This window comes from Macaca thibetana, chromosome 8 (assembly GCF_024542745.1).
Source record: "Macaca thibetana thibetana isolate TM-01 chromosome 8, ASM2454274v1, whole genome shotgun sequence".
Lineage (NCBI taxonomy): Eukaryota > Metazoa > Chordata > Mammalia > Primates > Cercopithecidae > Macaca > Macaca thibetana.
Window position 1 is genome coordinate 78,420,959 of NC_065585.1, and position 15,864 is coordinate 78,436,822.

At 43.6% G+C, this 15,864-nt stretch overlaps 1 protein-coding gene and 1 long non-coding RNA gene across 2 annotated transcripts in view; one reads left to right on the top strand and one right to left on the bottom strand.

The window, feature by feature from the left end:
* The window catches only part of VXN (vexin), a 965,102-nt gene that overhangs the window by 288,661 nt on the left and 660,577 nt on the right, over positions 1–15,864 (bottom strand). The window lies entirely within an intron of this gene.
* Positions 1–15,864, top strand: part of LOC126961531 (uncharacterized) — a 100,692-nt gene that overhangs the window by 65,787 nt on the left and 19,041 nt on the right. Inside the window, exon 4 of the long non-coding RNA XR_007728325.1 lies at positions 10,249–10,361. This is a non-coding gene — a long non-coding RNA (uncharacterized LOC126961531). The remainder of the gene's footprint in view (positions 1–10,248; positions 10,362–15,864) is intronic.

Below are 15,864 nucleotides of genomic sequence, written 5' to 3' on the forward strand. Positions count from 1 at the left end.
GTGCCCCCCATCCTATTTGTTCTGTTTCTCTGGAGAACTTTGATTAATAAGATTGATGAATATTAACATTATTGGTAAATCTAAATATTGATTGGTGGTGACCCTTCAAACTTATGTAGAGGTATCAAGTTTGGATGGACCCATGCCTCCTTTTAGCTTATTTATCTTCTTTTACCTTCATTTTTATCTTCAGGTTTTTAGGGGGTAGATATTTAAGACCTTTGCTCAGTATTTGCCCTTATGGATGATCAATAAAAGTAAAAAAAAAAAAAAAAAGAAAGAAATATTGGGTAATTTGTAACTATTTATAAAATGTATGTGTATATATCATTTAATACTTACACTAATCTTTGGGATAATTAAATGCTTCCCTGTTTTAGAAATGAAAGAGTAACAATAACAAAAACACAGATAATTTATTGAGCCCATTCTGGGCTAAGCATGTCACAGAGTTTGTCATAGTCTGTTTTGTGCTGCTTTAACAAGATACCACAGATTAGGTAATTTATATAGAACAGAAATTTATTTTCTCACATCCTGGAGGCTGGGAAATCCAAGATGAAGGCACTGAAAGTTAAGGCTTGGTCTCTTTGCTTTCAGCATGGCACCTTGAGCACTGTTTCCTCAGGAGTGGAGGCACGTTGTGTCTTCACAAGGCAGAAGAGCAGGAGAGAGTGAACCCATTCCCATAGCCCTTTCTATAACGGCATTCACTCATGCATAAGGATGGAGCCCTCATGACCTAAATATCTCCCATTAAACTCCACTGCCCAATACTGTTGCACTGGAGATTAAGCTTCCAACTCATTAATTTTAAGGGGACAGAAACATTCAAACCATAGCAGAGATTATCTCATGTAAGCCTCACAGCAACCCATGGCACAGGGACTTTTATTTCCCCCAGTTTAAGATGAGCATACTGAAAAATGCATTTAAAAAAGGGCTGGGCTAGAACTTGAACTTAGATCAATTGGTTCCAAAGAAGTCTGTGCTTTTTCCTCCCATAAGGAGGTGTCTTTTTCACTTTTTTTCACTCCAGGTAGACAAGACAAAACACGTCTCTGAGCCTTTTTGTGCCACAGATCTCAGTGCAAGTGTCATATTTCTGGAACCCGACTAAAAGTCAGGTGCTCAATTAGGACAGAGATCAAATGACTCTTGGCTGCAAAACCAGTGCCTTGCTCCTCCTGAGTTAAAGAGTCTCATTTATGGTTATTAATATTGAAAGGGATAAAATGTATCTTTATATCTGCCATCAATTTTCCCCTGCCTTCATGGTAGAACTACAGGAGAACTCTGGGGAAAATTCAAGGCAACTGTGAAGGACAGAAGGCAGAGCATTCAAGAACTTAGGAGCTGTAGGACTCTTAGAGAGCTTCTTATCCTTCTCCTTCATTTGACAGATGAAGAAACTGAGGTAGGGAATTAGATCGCCTGCTGAAAGTATGTTAGACTGGAGCATCTAAAATTTAATGAACAAATAAAATCGATTTAATCTTGTTCAAGTGCAGATTCTGATTCTGCAGGACTGAAATGGGGCCCAGAAATCTGCGTTTCTATGAAGCTCTCCAGGTGAAGCTACTGCTGCTGGTCCAGTGGCTGCCCAGAGTGGGGAGGGAGAGTGAAGCATTATGACAGGTAGGAAAGTAGAAGGGGAGGGAGGGAACAAGGTGCTATGGTTTGAATGTATCCCCCAAGTTCATGTGTTGGAAACTTAATCCTCAATGCAGCACTGTTGAGAGGTGGGACCTTTAAAAGATGATTAGGGCACAAAGGCTCTGCTCTCATGAATGGATTGAAGCCATTATCATGACAGTGGGTTTGTTATGAAAGTGAGTTTGGCCCTCCTTTGCACTCTCTCACCTTCTGCCATATTATGTGATGCCTTCTGCCATATCATGATGCATCAAGAAGGCCCTCATCAGATGTAGTCACTTGATCTTGGACTTCCCAGCCTTCAGAATCATGAGCCAAATAAATTTCTATTTATTATGAATTAGTCAGTCTGTGGTATTAGGTTATAGCAGCATAAAATGGACTAAGACAGAAAAACGGTAGTGTGAAGTGGGGCTGTTGCTATAACAAATAGTTGAAAATATAGAAATAGCTTTGGAACTGGGGAATGGGTAGAGGCTAGAAGAATTAGGAGGATCAAGCAATAATAGAAAAAGGCTGTATTGCTGTAAACAAACCTCTAAGGGTGATTCTGGTGACGGTTTAGAAGAGAAGAGCTGCAGGAAAAGTTTGAAACTTCTTTGAAATTTCTTAATTGGTTATGACCGGAAGATGGGTAGAAATATGGGATGTAAAGGCCATTCTGATGAGGTCTTAAATGGAAATGAGGAACAAGATGTTAAAAATTGGAGTCAAGGCTGGGCATGCTGGCTCACACTTGTAATCCTAGTGATGGCAATGGCAGCTACTCTGGAGCAGCTGCTGTCATTATGCCAGCTGCAGTGGAGAGGCATGGCCAGGGCTGCACATTCTGCAGAGCTGGCAGAATCCAGGGCCAAGTGGGATCCCCACCCCTTTAAAGTTTGTGAGACAGGAGCTCCCTGGGTGCAGCCACAGCTGCCCAAGTTGTTACTGTGGACCTGGGCCTCTCGCTGCATGGAACAGGTAAAAGCCCCAATCCCTAGGTGCAGCTGCAGCTGCCGAAACTGTGGCTGTGGACCCAGGCATCCCTGCACTCTTGGGGGCCCAGGAAGACACCTCCTCCCCTCACAGGCTCGGAAGTGTCTGCTCCTGCTCCTGGCTTCTCCCTGCTGTTGGCGCCCATTCTGATCTTGGAGCAAAGTTAGGGCCAGACCCAGATGCTGTCACAGCTTGGCCAGGTATGCACACACTCGTGGCAGTGCTGACACACCAAGTCCCTGACGCCTTGACCTCCTCTGGACTTTGGGCGCTGATGAGCATAGGAGGGAAGCCGATGGGGGGCTGAGGGCAGCTGGGCACTGGCCTTCAGGTGCCCCTTGGCACCTACAGCCTGAGTGCCATGAATGGCAGCAGGAGGCAGACAGGCTCCTGGGCAGAAAAAGGTGGGCTCTCAGGGAGGGCCTGAAGGCTAGGGGCCAGACTGCTAGTCCCACTGACTGGAGTGAGAACTTGTGGTGCCTTTTCTGGGCCTGCCCATGGCTGCCCATGGACCAATCAGCGTGCACTTCCTCCCCTCTGAGGCCCATAATCACCCTGGGCTCTGCCAGAGCCGAGCAGATGTCCACAGTCTGACCAGTTGCAGAGGGGAGCTACCCACTGTAGGGTCTCGTCTCTGCTGAGAGTTGCAGACATTGGGAAGACTGGCTGCAGAGAGGAGCTACCCACTGCAGACATAAGGATGACCAGCTGCAGAAAGGAGCTACCCACTCCAAGACCTCCTGTCTTCTGAGAGCTGCAGAGATGGCAGGATGATCTACCTGCAGAGAGGAGCTACCCACCCCAGTGCCTCCTTGGAGCTATTCTGTCACTCAGTAAAGCTCCTCTTCACCTTGTTCACTCTCTACTTGGCTTTGTACCTCATTCTTCCTGGACACAGGACACAAACGTGGGACCTGCCAAGTGGCAGGGCTGAAAGATCTATAACAGAAACAGGACTGAAACATGCCCCTTGCTCACCATGTTGCAGTTGAAAAGAAGGAGAGAAGAGATGTAGCCTTTTAGGGAGACCAAACCTGGGAGCTCCTTGAGCCAGGGCTGTGACTCTCTCTTTGGGGCTCTGTGGTTCCTGGGGTCTCCAAGATTCCGGGTGCCACTGTGTTCCCTGGTGACAGCCATGGAAGCTGCCGGCAGCGCACCTGCTCTGGCTATAGCCTTACAGAGAGCCGGTGCCTGTGCCAGCACCTGGTGCTGCCTGCCCCACTGAAGCAGCTGGCATACCTGACTGTGCACAGTGGTCAGACCCCACGCTCGCTTACTCACACACCCCATGCTGCTCCACGCCTGGCTTGAGTTTGACAGGTGTGGGATACAGGCTGGTAGCATGAGCTAAGCTCAGCCTGCTAGGTCAGGTGGGCAGAATGAGCCAAGTGCGTCCAAGCCAAACTTAGGCAAAGGTGCCACCAGCCACAGGGGTTTCTCACCAGAAAAGCAACCCCCCAAGGATCCTATAACAGTAGCACTTTGGGAGGCCGGGGTGGGCAGATTGCCTGCGCCCAGAAGTCCAAGACCAGCCTGGGCAACATGGTGAAACCCTGTCTCTACTAAAAGTAAAAAAATTAGCTGGGCATGGTGGCCCACACCTGCAGTCCTAGCTGCTCAAGAATTTGAGGCGCAAGAATCACTTGAACGTGGGAGGTAGAGGATACAGTGAACTGAGATTGTGCCACTTCACTCCAGCCTGGGAGACAGAACAACTCTCTGTCTCAAAACAAAACAAAAAAACCAACTGGAGTAAAGGCCATTTTTGCTATACAGTTGAAAAGAATTGGTGCAATTGTGTCAATGCCCTAGGGTTTTATGGAAGACAGAATTTAAGAGTGATGAACTAGTATATCTGGCAGAAGAAATATCAAAGCAGCAAAGTGTTCAAGGCACTGCAAGGCTTCTTTTGGCTGCGTACAGTGAAAAGAGAGAAGAGAGAAATTATTATTATTATACTTTAAGTTCTGGGGTACATGGACAGAACTTGCAGTTTTGTTACATAGGTATACATGTGCCGTGGTGGTTTGCTGTACCCATCAACTCATCACCTACATTAGGTATTTATCCTAATGCTGTCCCTCCCCTAACCCCCCACCTCCCGGACAGGCCGGAGTGTGTGATGTTCCCCTCCCTGTGTCCATGTGTTCTTATTGTTCAACTCCAACTTATGAGTGAGAACATGTGGTGTTTGGTTTTCTGTTCTTGTAATAGTTTGCTGAGAATGATGGTTTCCAGCTTCATCCATGTCCCTGCAAAGGACATGAACTAATCCTTTTTTGAGGCTGCATAGTATTCCATGGTGTGTATTTGCCACATTTTCTTTATCTGGTCTATCATTGATGGACATTTGGGTTGGTTCCAAGTTTTTGCTTTTGTGAATAGTGCCGTAATAAATATTCGTGTGCATGTGTCTTTATAGTGGAATGATTTATAATCTTTTGGGTATATACCCAGTAATGGTATTGCTGGGTCAAATGGTATTTCTAGTTCTCGATTCTTAAGAAATTGCCACACTGTCTTCTACAATGGTTGTACTAACTTACACTCCCACCAACAGTATAAAAGCATTCGAATTTCTCCACATCCTCTCCAGCATCTGTTGTTTCCTGACTTTTTAATGATTGCTATTCTAACTGGCATGAGATGGTATCTCATTGTGGTTTTGATTTGCATTTCTCTAATGACCAGTGATGATGAACATTTTTTCATATGTTTGCTGGCTACATAAAGGTCTTCTTTTGAGAAGTGTCTGTTCATATCCCTTTGCCCACTTTTGGATGGGGTTATTTGCTTTTCTTGCAAATTTGTTTAAGTTCTTAGTAGATTCTGGATATTAGCCCTTTGTGAGATGGATAGATTGCAAAAATTTTCTCCCATTCTGTAGGCTGTCTCTTCACTCTGATGCTAGTTTCTTTTGCTATGCGGAAGCTCTTAGTTTAATTAGATCCCATTTGTCAATTTTGGCTTTTGTTGCCATTGCTTTTGATGTTTTAGACATAAAGTCCTTGCCCATGCCTATGTCCTGAACGGTATTCCCTAGGTTTTCTTCTAGGATTTTTATGGCTTTGGGTCTTATGTTTAATCTTTAATCCATCTTGAGTTGGCTTTTGTATAAGGTGTAAGAAAGGGGTCTAGTTTCAGTTTTCTGCATATGGCTAGCCAGTTTTCCCAACACCATTTATTAAATAGGGAATCCTTTACCCATTTCTTGTTTTTGTCAGGTTTGTCAAAGATCAGATGATTGTAGATGTGTGGTGTGATTTCTGAGGCCTCTGTTCTGTTCCATTGGTCTATATATCTGTTTTGGTAACAGTACCATGCTGTTTTGGTTACTGTAGCCTTGTAGTGTAATTTGAAGTCAGGTAGCATGATACCTCCAGCTTTGTTCTTTTTGCTTAGGATTGTCTTGGCTATGCAGGCTCCTTTTTGGTTCCACATGAAGTTTAAAGTAGTTTTTTTCCCAATTCTGTGAAGAAAGTCAATAGTAGCTTGTTGGGGATACCATTGAATCTATAAATTACTTTGGGCAGTATGGCCATTTTCATGATATTGATTCTTCCTGCCATGAGTATGGAATGTTTTTCCATTTGTTTGTGTCCTTTCTTATTTCCTTGAGCAGTGGTTTGTAGTTCTCCTTGAAGAGGTCCTTCACATCCCTTGTAAGTTGTATTGCCAGGTATTTTATTCTCTTAGTAGCAAGTGTGAATGGGAGTTTACTCATGATTTGGCTCTCTGTTTGTCTGTTATTGGTGTATATATTGTGATTTTGAACATTGATTTTGTGTCCTGAGATTTTGCTGAAGTTGCTTATCAGCTTAAGGAGGTTTTGGGCTGAGGCAATGGGGTTTTCTAAATATACAGTTGTGTCATCTGCAAACAGAGACAATTTGACTTCCTCTCTTCCTATTTGAATATCCTTTATTTCTTTCTCTTGCCTGATTGCCCTGGCCAGAACTTCCAATACTATGTTGAATAGGAGTGGTGAGAGAGGGCATCCTTGTCTTGTGCTGGTTTTCAAAGGGAATGCTTCCAGTTTTTGCCTATTCAGTATGATATTGGCTGTGGGTCTGTCATAAGTAGCTCTTATTATCTTGAGATATGTTCCATTGATACCTTGTTTATTGAGAGTTTTTAGCATGAAGTGGTGTTGAATTTTGTTGAAGGCCTTTTCTGCATCTCTTGAGATAATCAGGTGGTTTCTGTCATTGGTTCTGTTTATGTGATGGATTATATTTATTGATTTGCATCTGTTGAACAAGCTTTGCATCCCAGGGATGAAGCTGACTTGATCATGGTGGATAAGCTTTTTGATGTGCTGCTGGATTCGGTGTGCCAGTATTTTATTGAGGATTTTTGCATCGATGTTCATCAGGGATATTGGCCTGAAATTTTCTTTTTTTGTTGTTGTGTCTCTGCCAGGTTTTGGTATCAGGATGATGCTGGCTTCATAAAATGAGTTAGGGAGGATTCCCTCTTTTTCTATTGTTTGGAATAGTTTCAGGAAGAATGGTATCAGTTCCTCTTTGTATCTTGGTAGAATTCGGCTGTGAATCCATCTGGTCCTGGGCTTTTTTTGGTTGGTAGGCTATTAATTACTGCCTCAATTTCAGAACTTGTTATTGGTCTCTTCAGGGATTCAACTTCTTCCTGATTTAGTCTTGGGAGGGTGTATGTGTCCAGGAATTTATCCATTTCTTCTAGATTTTCTAGTTTATTTGCATAGAGGTGTTTATAGCATTCTCTGATGGTAGTTTGTATTTCTGTGGGATCAGTGGTGATGTTCCCTTTATCATTTTTTACTGCATCTATTTGATTATTCTCTCTTCTTCTTTTTTAGTCTGGCTAGATGTCTAGATGTCTATCTGTTTTGTTGATCTTTTCAAAAAACCAGCTCCTGGATTCCTTGATTTTTTTGAAGGTTTTTTGTGTCTCTATCTCCCTCAGTCCTGCTGTTATCTTAGTTATTTCTTGTGTTCTGCTAGCTTTTGAATTCGTTTGCTGTTGCTTCTGTAGTTCTTTTAATTTTGATTTTAGGGTGTCAATTTTAGATCTTTCCTGCTTTCTTTTGTGGGCATTTAGTGCTATAAATTTCCATCTACACACTGCTTCAGATGTGTCCCACAGATTCTGGTACATTATGTCTTCATTGTCATTGGTTTCAAAGAACATCTTTATTTCTGCTTTCATTTTGTTATTTACCCGGTAGTCATGCAGGAGCAGGTTGTTCAGTTTCCATGTAGCTGTGTGGTTTTGAGTGAGTTTCTTAGTCTTGAGTTCTAATTTGATTGCACTGTGGACTGCGAGACTATTTGTTATGATTTCTATTCTTTTGCATTTGCTGAGGAGTGTTTTACTTCCAATTTATGGTCAATTTTAGAATAAGTGTGATGAGGTGCTGAGAAGAATGTATATTCTGTTGATTTGGGGTGGAGAGTTCTGTAGATGTCTATTAGGTCTGCTTGGTCCAGAGCTGAGTTCAAGTCTTGAATATCCTTGTAAATTTTCTGTCTCGTTGATCTGTCTAATATTGACAGCAGGGTGTTAAAATCTCCTACTATTATTGTGTGGGAGTCTAAGTCTCTTTGTAGGTATCTAAGAACTTGCCTTATGAATCTGGGTGGTCCTGTGTTGGGTGCATATATATTTAGAAAAGTTAACGCTTCTTGTTGCATTGATCCCTTTACCATTATGTAATGTCCTTCTTTGTCTCTTTTGATATTTGTTGGTTTAAGATCTGTTTTATCAGAGATTAAGATTGCAACTCCTGTGGGTTTTTTTTTGCCTTCCATTTGCTTGGTAAATATTCCTCCATCCCTTTATTTTGAGCCTGTGTTTATCTTTGCACATGAGGTGGGTCTCCTGAATACAGCACATGGGTCTTGACTCTATCCAATTTGCCAGTCTGTGTCTTTTAATTGGGACATTTAGCTCATTTACATTTAAGGTTAATATTGTTATGTGTGAATTTGATCATGTCATTATGATGCTGGCTGGTTATTTTGCCCATTAGTTGATGCAGTTTCTTCATAGTGTTGATGGTCTTTACAATTTGGTATGTTTTTGCAGTGGCTAGTACTGGTTGTTCTTTTCCATGTTTAGTGCTTCCTTCAGGAGTTCTTATAAGGCAGGCCTGGTGGTGACAAAATCTCTCAGCGTTTGCTTGTCTGTAAAATATTTTATCTCTCCTTCGCTTTTGAAGCTTAGTTTGGCTGGGTATGAAATTCTGGGTTGAAAATTCTTTTCTTCAAGAATGTTGAATATTGGCCCCCAACTCTCTTCTGGCTTGTAGAGTTTCTGCTGAGAGATCCGCTGTTAGTCTGATGGGCTTCCTTTTGTGGGTAACCCAACCTTTCTCTCTAGCTGCCCTTAACATTTTTTCCTTCATTTCAACCTTGGTGAATCTGATGATTATGTGTCTTGAGGTTGCTCTTCTTGAGGAGTATCTTTGTGGTGTTCTCTGTATTTCCTGAATTTGAATGTTGGCCTGTCTTGCTAGGTTGGGGAAGTTCTCCTGGATAATATCCTGAAGAGTGTTTTCCAACTTGGTTCCATTCTTCCCTTCACTTTCAGGTATACCAATCAAATGTAGATTTGGTCTTTTCACATAATCCCATATTTCTTGGAGGCTTTGTTCATCCCTTGTTATTCTTTTTTCTCTAATCTTGTCTTCTCACTTTATTTCATTAAGTTGATCTTCAATCTCTGATATCCCTTCTTCTGCTTGATCGATTCAGCTATTGATACTTCTGTATGCTTTACAAAGTTCTCGTGCTGTGTTTTTCAGCTCCATCAGGTCATTTATATTCTTCTCTAAACTGGTTTTTCTAGTTAGCAATTCATCTAACCTTTTTTCAAGGTTCTTAGCTTTCTTGCATTGGGTTAGAACATGCTCCTTTGGCTTGGAGGAGTTTTCTATTACCCTTCTGAAGCCTACTTCTGTCAATTCGTTAAACTCATTCTCCATCCAGTTTTGTTCCCTTGCTGGTGAGGAGTTGTGATCTTTTGGAGGAGAAGAGGGATTCTGGTTTTTGGAATTTTCAGCCTTTTTGCGCTGGTTTCTCCCCCTCTTTGTGGATTTATCTAACTTTGGTCTTTGATGTTGGTGACCTTTGGATGAGGTGTTTGAGTGGATGTGCTATTCCTTTCTGTTTGTTAGTTTTCCTTCTAACAGTCAGGCCCCTCTGCTGCAGGTCTGTTGGAGTCTACTGGAGGTCCACTCCAGACCCTGTCTGCCTGGGTATCACCTGTTGGGGGCTGCAGAACAGCAAAGATTGCTGCCTGTTCTTTCCTCTGGAAGCTTCATCCCAGGGGGGCACCTGCCAGATGCCAGCCAGAGTTCTCCTGTATGAGGTGTCCATCATCCCCTACTGGGAGATGTCTCCCAGTCAGGATACATGGGTGAGGGACCCACTTGAGGAGGAATTCTGGCCCTTAGCAGAGCTTGGACGGTGTGCTGGGAGGTCCGTTGCTCTCTTCAGAGCCATCAGGCAGGGACATTTAAGTCTGCTGAAGCTGTGCCCACAGCCATCCCTTCCCCCAGGAGCTCTGTCCCAGGGAGATGGGAGTTTTATCTGTAAATCCCTGACTGGGGCTGCTGTCTTTTTTTATCAGAGATGTCCTATCCAGAAAGGTGAAATCTGGCAGTCTGGCCGTAACAGCCTTGCTGAGCTGCAGTGGGCTCCACCAAGTTCAAACTTCCAGGAGGCTTTGTTTACACTGTGAAGGTAAAACCACCTCCTCAAGCCTCAGCAATGGGGGATGCCCCTCCTTCACCAAGCTCCAGCATCCTGGGCTGATCTCAGACTGCTGCTGTGCTGGCAGCAAGAATTTCAAGCCAGTGGATCTTAGTTTGCTGGGCTCCATGGGGGTGGGACCTGCCAAGCCAGACCACTTGGCTTCAGCACCCCTTTCCAGGGGAGTGAACAGCTCTGTCTTGCCGGCATTCCACATGCCACTGGGGTATGGGAGAAAAACAAAACAAAACAAAAAACAAAAAAACAAACAAAAAAAACCTCCTGCAGCTAGATCGCTGTCTGCCCAAATTGCCGCCCAGGTTTGTGCTTGAAACCCAGGGCTCTGGTGGGGTAGGCATCAGAGGGGATCTCCTGGTCTGCTGGTTGGGAGGACCATGGGAAAGCACAATATCTGGGCTGGAGTGCACAGTTCCTCAGGCTCAGTCCCTCATGGCTTCCCTTGGATAGGAGAAAAAATTCCCTGACCCCTTGCACTTCCCGGGTGAGGTGACGCCCCACCCTGCTTCGGCCCACCCTCCATGGGCTGCACCCACTGTCCAACCATTTCCAATTAGATGAACTGGGTACCTCGGTTGGAAATGCAGAAATCACCCACCTTCTGCCTTAATCTCGCTGGGAGCTGCAGACCGGAGCTGTTCCTATTCGGCCATCTTGAGAGAAATTATTTAAAAACGAGATTTATAATTAAAAGGGAAGCAGAATGAAAAGGTTTTGGAAAAGGTTTATTCTCTTATGTGGCTCAACCTGGCCATGTAAGAGAATAAAAATGCATGATGGGGGGAAGAATACTAAAGGTGTGGCCAAGTGACCATTTTCTAAGAGATTAATGTGGGTAGAAGGAAGCCAGATTCTATTCATTAAGACAATGGGAGAATGACCTCAAAGGCATTTCAGAGATCTTTGGGGCAAGCTAGGACTTTGAAGGCAAGGTTTCCAGAGCAGTGCCTGCAAGACCTCACCATTTGCTACCCTGCACTGCCTTGGGACTTTATTCCTTACATTCTGGCACAGTGCTCCTCAAGTTCTCCAACCACTCCAGAAGTCCCAAGTGTGGCCCATGCCATAGCTCTGAAGGGTGCAAGCAGTAAGCTTTGGCAGCATCCATGTAGTGCTGAATCTGCAGACACTCAGATTCAACCCCATGTGAGGGTTGTGGGGCCATGGAAGCCTCCACTTAGATTTCAAAAGATATTGTGGACAGCCTAGGGACTCAGGCAGAGACTTATCATAGGGGCAGAGCCACCATGGAGAGTCCCTATGAGGGCAATGCTTAGCGGAGCTGTGGGAGGGTGGCAGCCTCAAAGACCCTAGAATTGTAAGGTCATCAGCATGCAACTCCAGCCTGGAAAAGCTGCAGGGACCAGACTTCAATGTATTAGAGCTGCTGGGTGAACTGAGCCCAGCAAAGCCAAGTTGTTATGAGCATAAATTGTTTATTCTTTTTAATTGCTGAGTAGTACTCCATGATATTGTTATATCACAGTTTTTAAACCATTCACCTGTTGAAGGACATCTGGGCTGTTTCTCATTTTGGGCTATGGCGTAATAATAAACTGTATTTGGTCTTTGACCTTGACTCCTGGAACAGAGTTCCATAAGGGTGGGGCTGCCTGAGGCCTTGGGAGACCAACTCCCACCTCAGTATGTCCAGAATGGGGAAGATGAAGTCAAAGAGGTTATTCTCCAGCTTTAAGTCTCAATGTTGTTTTTGCTGTTGGGTTTTGGACTTATTTGGAACTGTTTACCCCTCTCTTTTTGCCTAGTTCTCCCTCTTGCAATGGAAATATCTATCCTAGGCCTGTCCCACTATTATATTTTGGAAGCGTGTAACTTGTTAATATCACAGACTGACAGCTAAAGAGAAATTTGCCTTGGAATTAATCATGCCTTGAGTCTCATCCATATCTGATTCAGATGAGACACTGGACTTTGGACTTTTGATGTTGGAACAAATTAAGATTTTGGGGGTTATGAAGATGTAATGAGTGTATTTTGCATGTGAGAAGCACATAAGTGGGCGGGGGTAGTATGCTGTGGTTTGAATGTGTCTCCTCCATAGTTTAGGTGTTGAAACTTACTGGCTAATTGCGATAGTATTAAGTGGTAGGACCTTTGAGGGGTGATTAGGTCATGAGGACTCTGCCCTCATGAATAGATTAATGTTGTTGTGGGAATGAGTTTATTATAAAATTAAGGTTGGCCTTCTTTTGTGCTCTCTTGCCGTTTGATGCCTTTTGCCATGTTTTGACATAACAAGAAGGCCCTTACCAGATGTCGTGCCTTGATCTTGGACTTCCTAGCCTCCAGAACTGCAAGCCAAATAAATTTCTCTTCATTATAAATTACCTAGTCTGTGGTATTCTACTATAATAGCATAAAATAGACTAAGATACTACATTTTGTTTGAGATGGAGTTTCACTCTGTCACCCAGGCTGAAGTGCTGTGGGTGTGATCTTGGCTCACTGCAACCTCTGCCTCCCAGGCTCAAGTGATTCTCGTGCCTCAGCCTCCCAAGTAGCTGGGATTACTGGCACATGCCACCACGCCCAGCCAATTTTTGTATTTTCAGTAGAGACGGGGTTTTGCTATGTTGGATAGGTTGATCTTGAACTCCTGACCTCAAGTGATCCACCCGCCTCGGCCTCCCAAAGTGCTGTGATTACATGCATGAGTCACCTCATCTGGCCTAAAAAACATCACATTTTAGTAGGTCCTGCAATATGTGGTAGTGGGACAGGCTCTCTCAAAAAACACTAACTTATTGATGATGACATGATTTGGTAGCATCTGAAATCAGGTCATCTTCAATTGAAATTGAAACTGGCATTGAAATCATGTTAAGAGGACTAACACGGGCGCAGTGGCTCACACCTGTAATCCCAGCACTTTGGGAGGCTGAGGCGGGTGGATCACCTGAGGTCGAGAGTTCAAGACCAGTCCGACCAACATGGAGAAACCCCCTCTCTACTAAGATTACAAAATTAGCCAGGTGTGGTGGTGCATGCCTGTAACCCCAGCTACTCGGGAGGCTGAGGCAGGAGAATCACTTGAACCCAGGAGGTGGAGGTTGCGATGAGCCGAGATTGTGTCATTGCACTCCAACCTGGGCAACAGCAGCAAAACTCTGTCTCAAAAAAAAAAAAAAAAAAAAAAAAAAAACTATTAATTTAACAGTATTGCAATATACAATAAACAGTATAACAATATTTTTGAAATATTTTTAAGTTAAGCAGAATGAATATGATTCAAAAAACTCATTGTACCTGTATAGAATGAGGAAGATACAATTTAATAACTGCCTGTGTGAAAAAGGATTTAGTGGCATTAATTGCTTATATGTTTTTAGAGTCAATAGCACGATGTCATTGCATCAACAGAAGTACAGTGTGTGGGGAAAGAGAGGTGATAGCTTCTTTCCACATCACACAAGTCATAACATGCTTGGAGGATGTGCTCAGTTCAAGATGTGTCACATTAAAAGGGATATTAGAAACCTGAAATGCATCTGGGTGAGACTCTCTGAGCTTATCTGGGAATGATACATTTGAGAAACAGTTGAAATTGGGCATTTAATCTGGAAACTAAAATGACATACAGTATAATGCAAGGGCTGACCCAGACACTGGAAGGAACATCATGTGTATGATAAGAGTAGGCTTGTTCTGTGAGATTTCTGAGTATGAACTGGAATCAGTGGAAGTGAAAATTAGAGACAGATTCAAGCACACTCTAAGGTGTTTGCGGGGAGATGGAGAAAGAGAACCGGGCTTGGAACTGAATTCCAGTTGTGTGACATTGAGCAAACCACTTAGCCACTCTGAATCTCAGGTTCCCCTTTTATGAAATAGGAAAAGAAATTCTTCCTCCCTGGTAATTTTAGGGAGTCAGTGAGATAATATTTGATAATACATGGCCAAGTGTGGCAAATAGTGCTGATTCAATTACTTTTGAAAACAACATTATAAAACTAGAGCAGTCTAACCACAAAATTGGCTATCTCAGGAAGTAGTGAGGTCCCTGTCACTGGAGGCAAACAAATCTAGGACAATTAACGTCTTAGGAATTGAGGGTGAGAATCTTGCACAGGTTTTACTGCTAATAGGAGGTTAATGTACAATGAACATGATTTATTGGGTCCCTTCCAATTTTAAGAGTCTGTGCAGACTGGCATTACCATTCTCTTTCCCTGGCTATTAAAAATGCAGGTGGAAAAATTGCTTCATTCAACTGTAACACTATTCACTTCTCTGCCCAAGATAGGAAGGCAGAAATGACTTTATTTTGAGCATTTCATTCCCAACTCCCTAATTGAACCATCTTCCTTTGAATTCTAAAATGATATCATTTCCATTTTATAAGGTTATCAAGGGCATGTATTTCTTCAAAAATGGCACCATACAGAGTAGCTTCCTATGTGATCTGATTTGAGGAGGGCAAAGGGAGATTCAATTGCACCAAATTATCTTTTTCCCTTTGGTCCTGCTACACATCTTAAAATCCCTCTATCATTGTAATTTTTTAATATATAGCTATCAAAATGTGAATGTTATCTAGGGTGACTAAAATCTCAAGCCATTATCTGTCTTTAACGTCATGGCCAGACTTAGTCTGGGCATTAGTGTGTTATTGAGGTGCTCATGAAAATGCACTGCCAAGTTCTGCTGTAGGGAGCAGCTTTGGCTGATGCCCCCAACAGTTAGCACTCCGGACTGTCCACTGTGTTTGCCCCTATGCCACATTTCCTGTGGACTGCTCCCAGCTGGTGACTGACCATGGTGGTGGTATTACTACAGGTCCATTCCTGAGGGATGTGGGACTCCTCCGACACATGACTCTGATTCAACAGCTCCCCATCAGCTGACTGAACTTTTCAAGGAACTGTGCACAGTCCCAGACTCTTCCTATCCAAGCTCCTCCCTCCCCATCTCCTTCGCAGGCATTCAACCTGCATTGTGGCCTGAAGGCAGTGCCTGCCTCTTCCTGCTCCCTCCCCTTTATCCTTCACGGGACATTTCCTCCAACAAGCCTCTTGCACACTTAACCCCCGGAGGACCCAAACTAACACATGTAATGTCAGGAGCTGGGTGAAAAGACAGGTGGTAAAATGGGGTTGTGAGATGGTCTTACTCACAGCCTGGAAGGCAAAGAGGGCACCATCCTGAGTGATAGATAGAAAATGAGTGATCTCTGGCACTGAGTGGAGGCCCAAATACTAAACTTTTTGCCCATGGTAACCTGGAAAACTCCCCAGTGATGGGAGCCACCTTGCAGGAGTAATGATTCAGGAGTTTGAAAATTGCAGGGGCAGGGGGAGATGTCTACAAGGGCAGTGAGGTTGGCTGGTTACTACTCATTTGCACTGATGCCCTTCAGAGGATGAGATGGGAACGTTTCTAGTGAGAAACTGAGGCCTTGACAAACAGTTAAAGTCTAAATGTGAGAGCCAGAGGTTCTCTTTGGCAGTGTACAAAG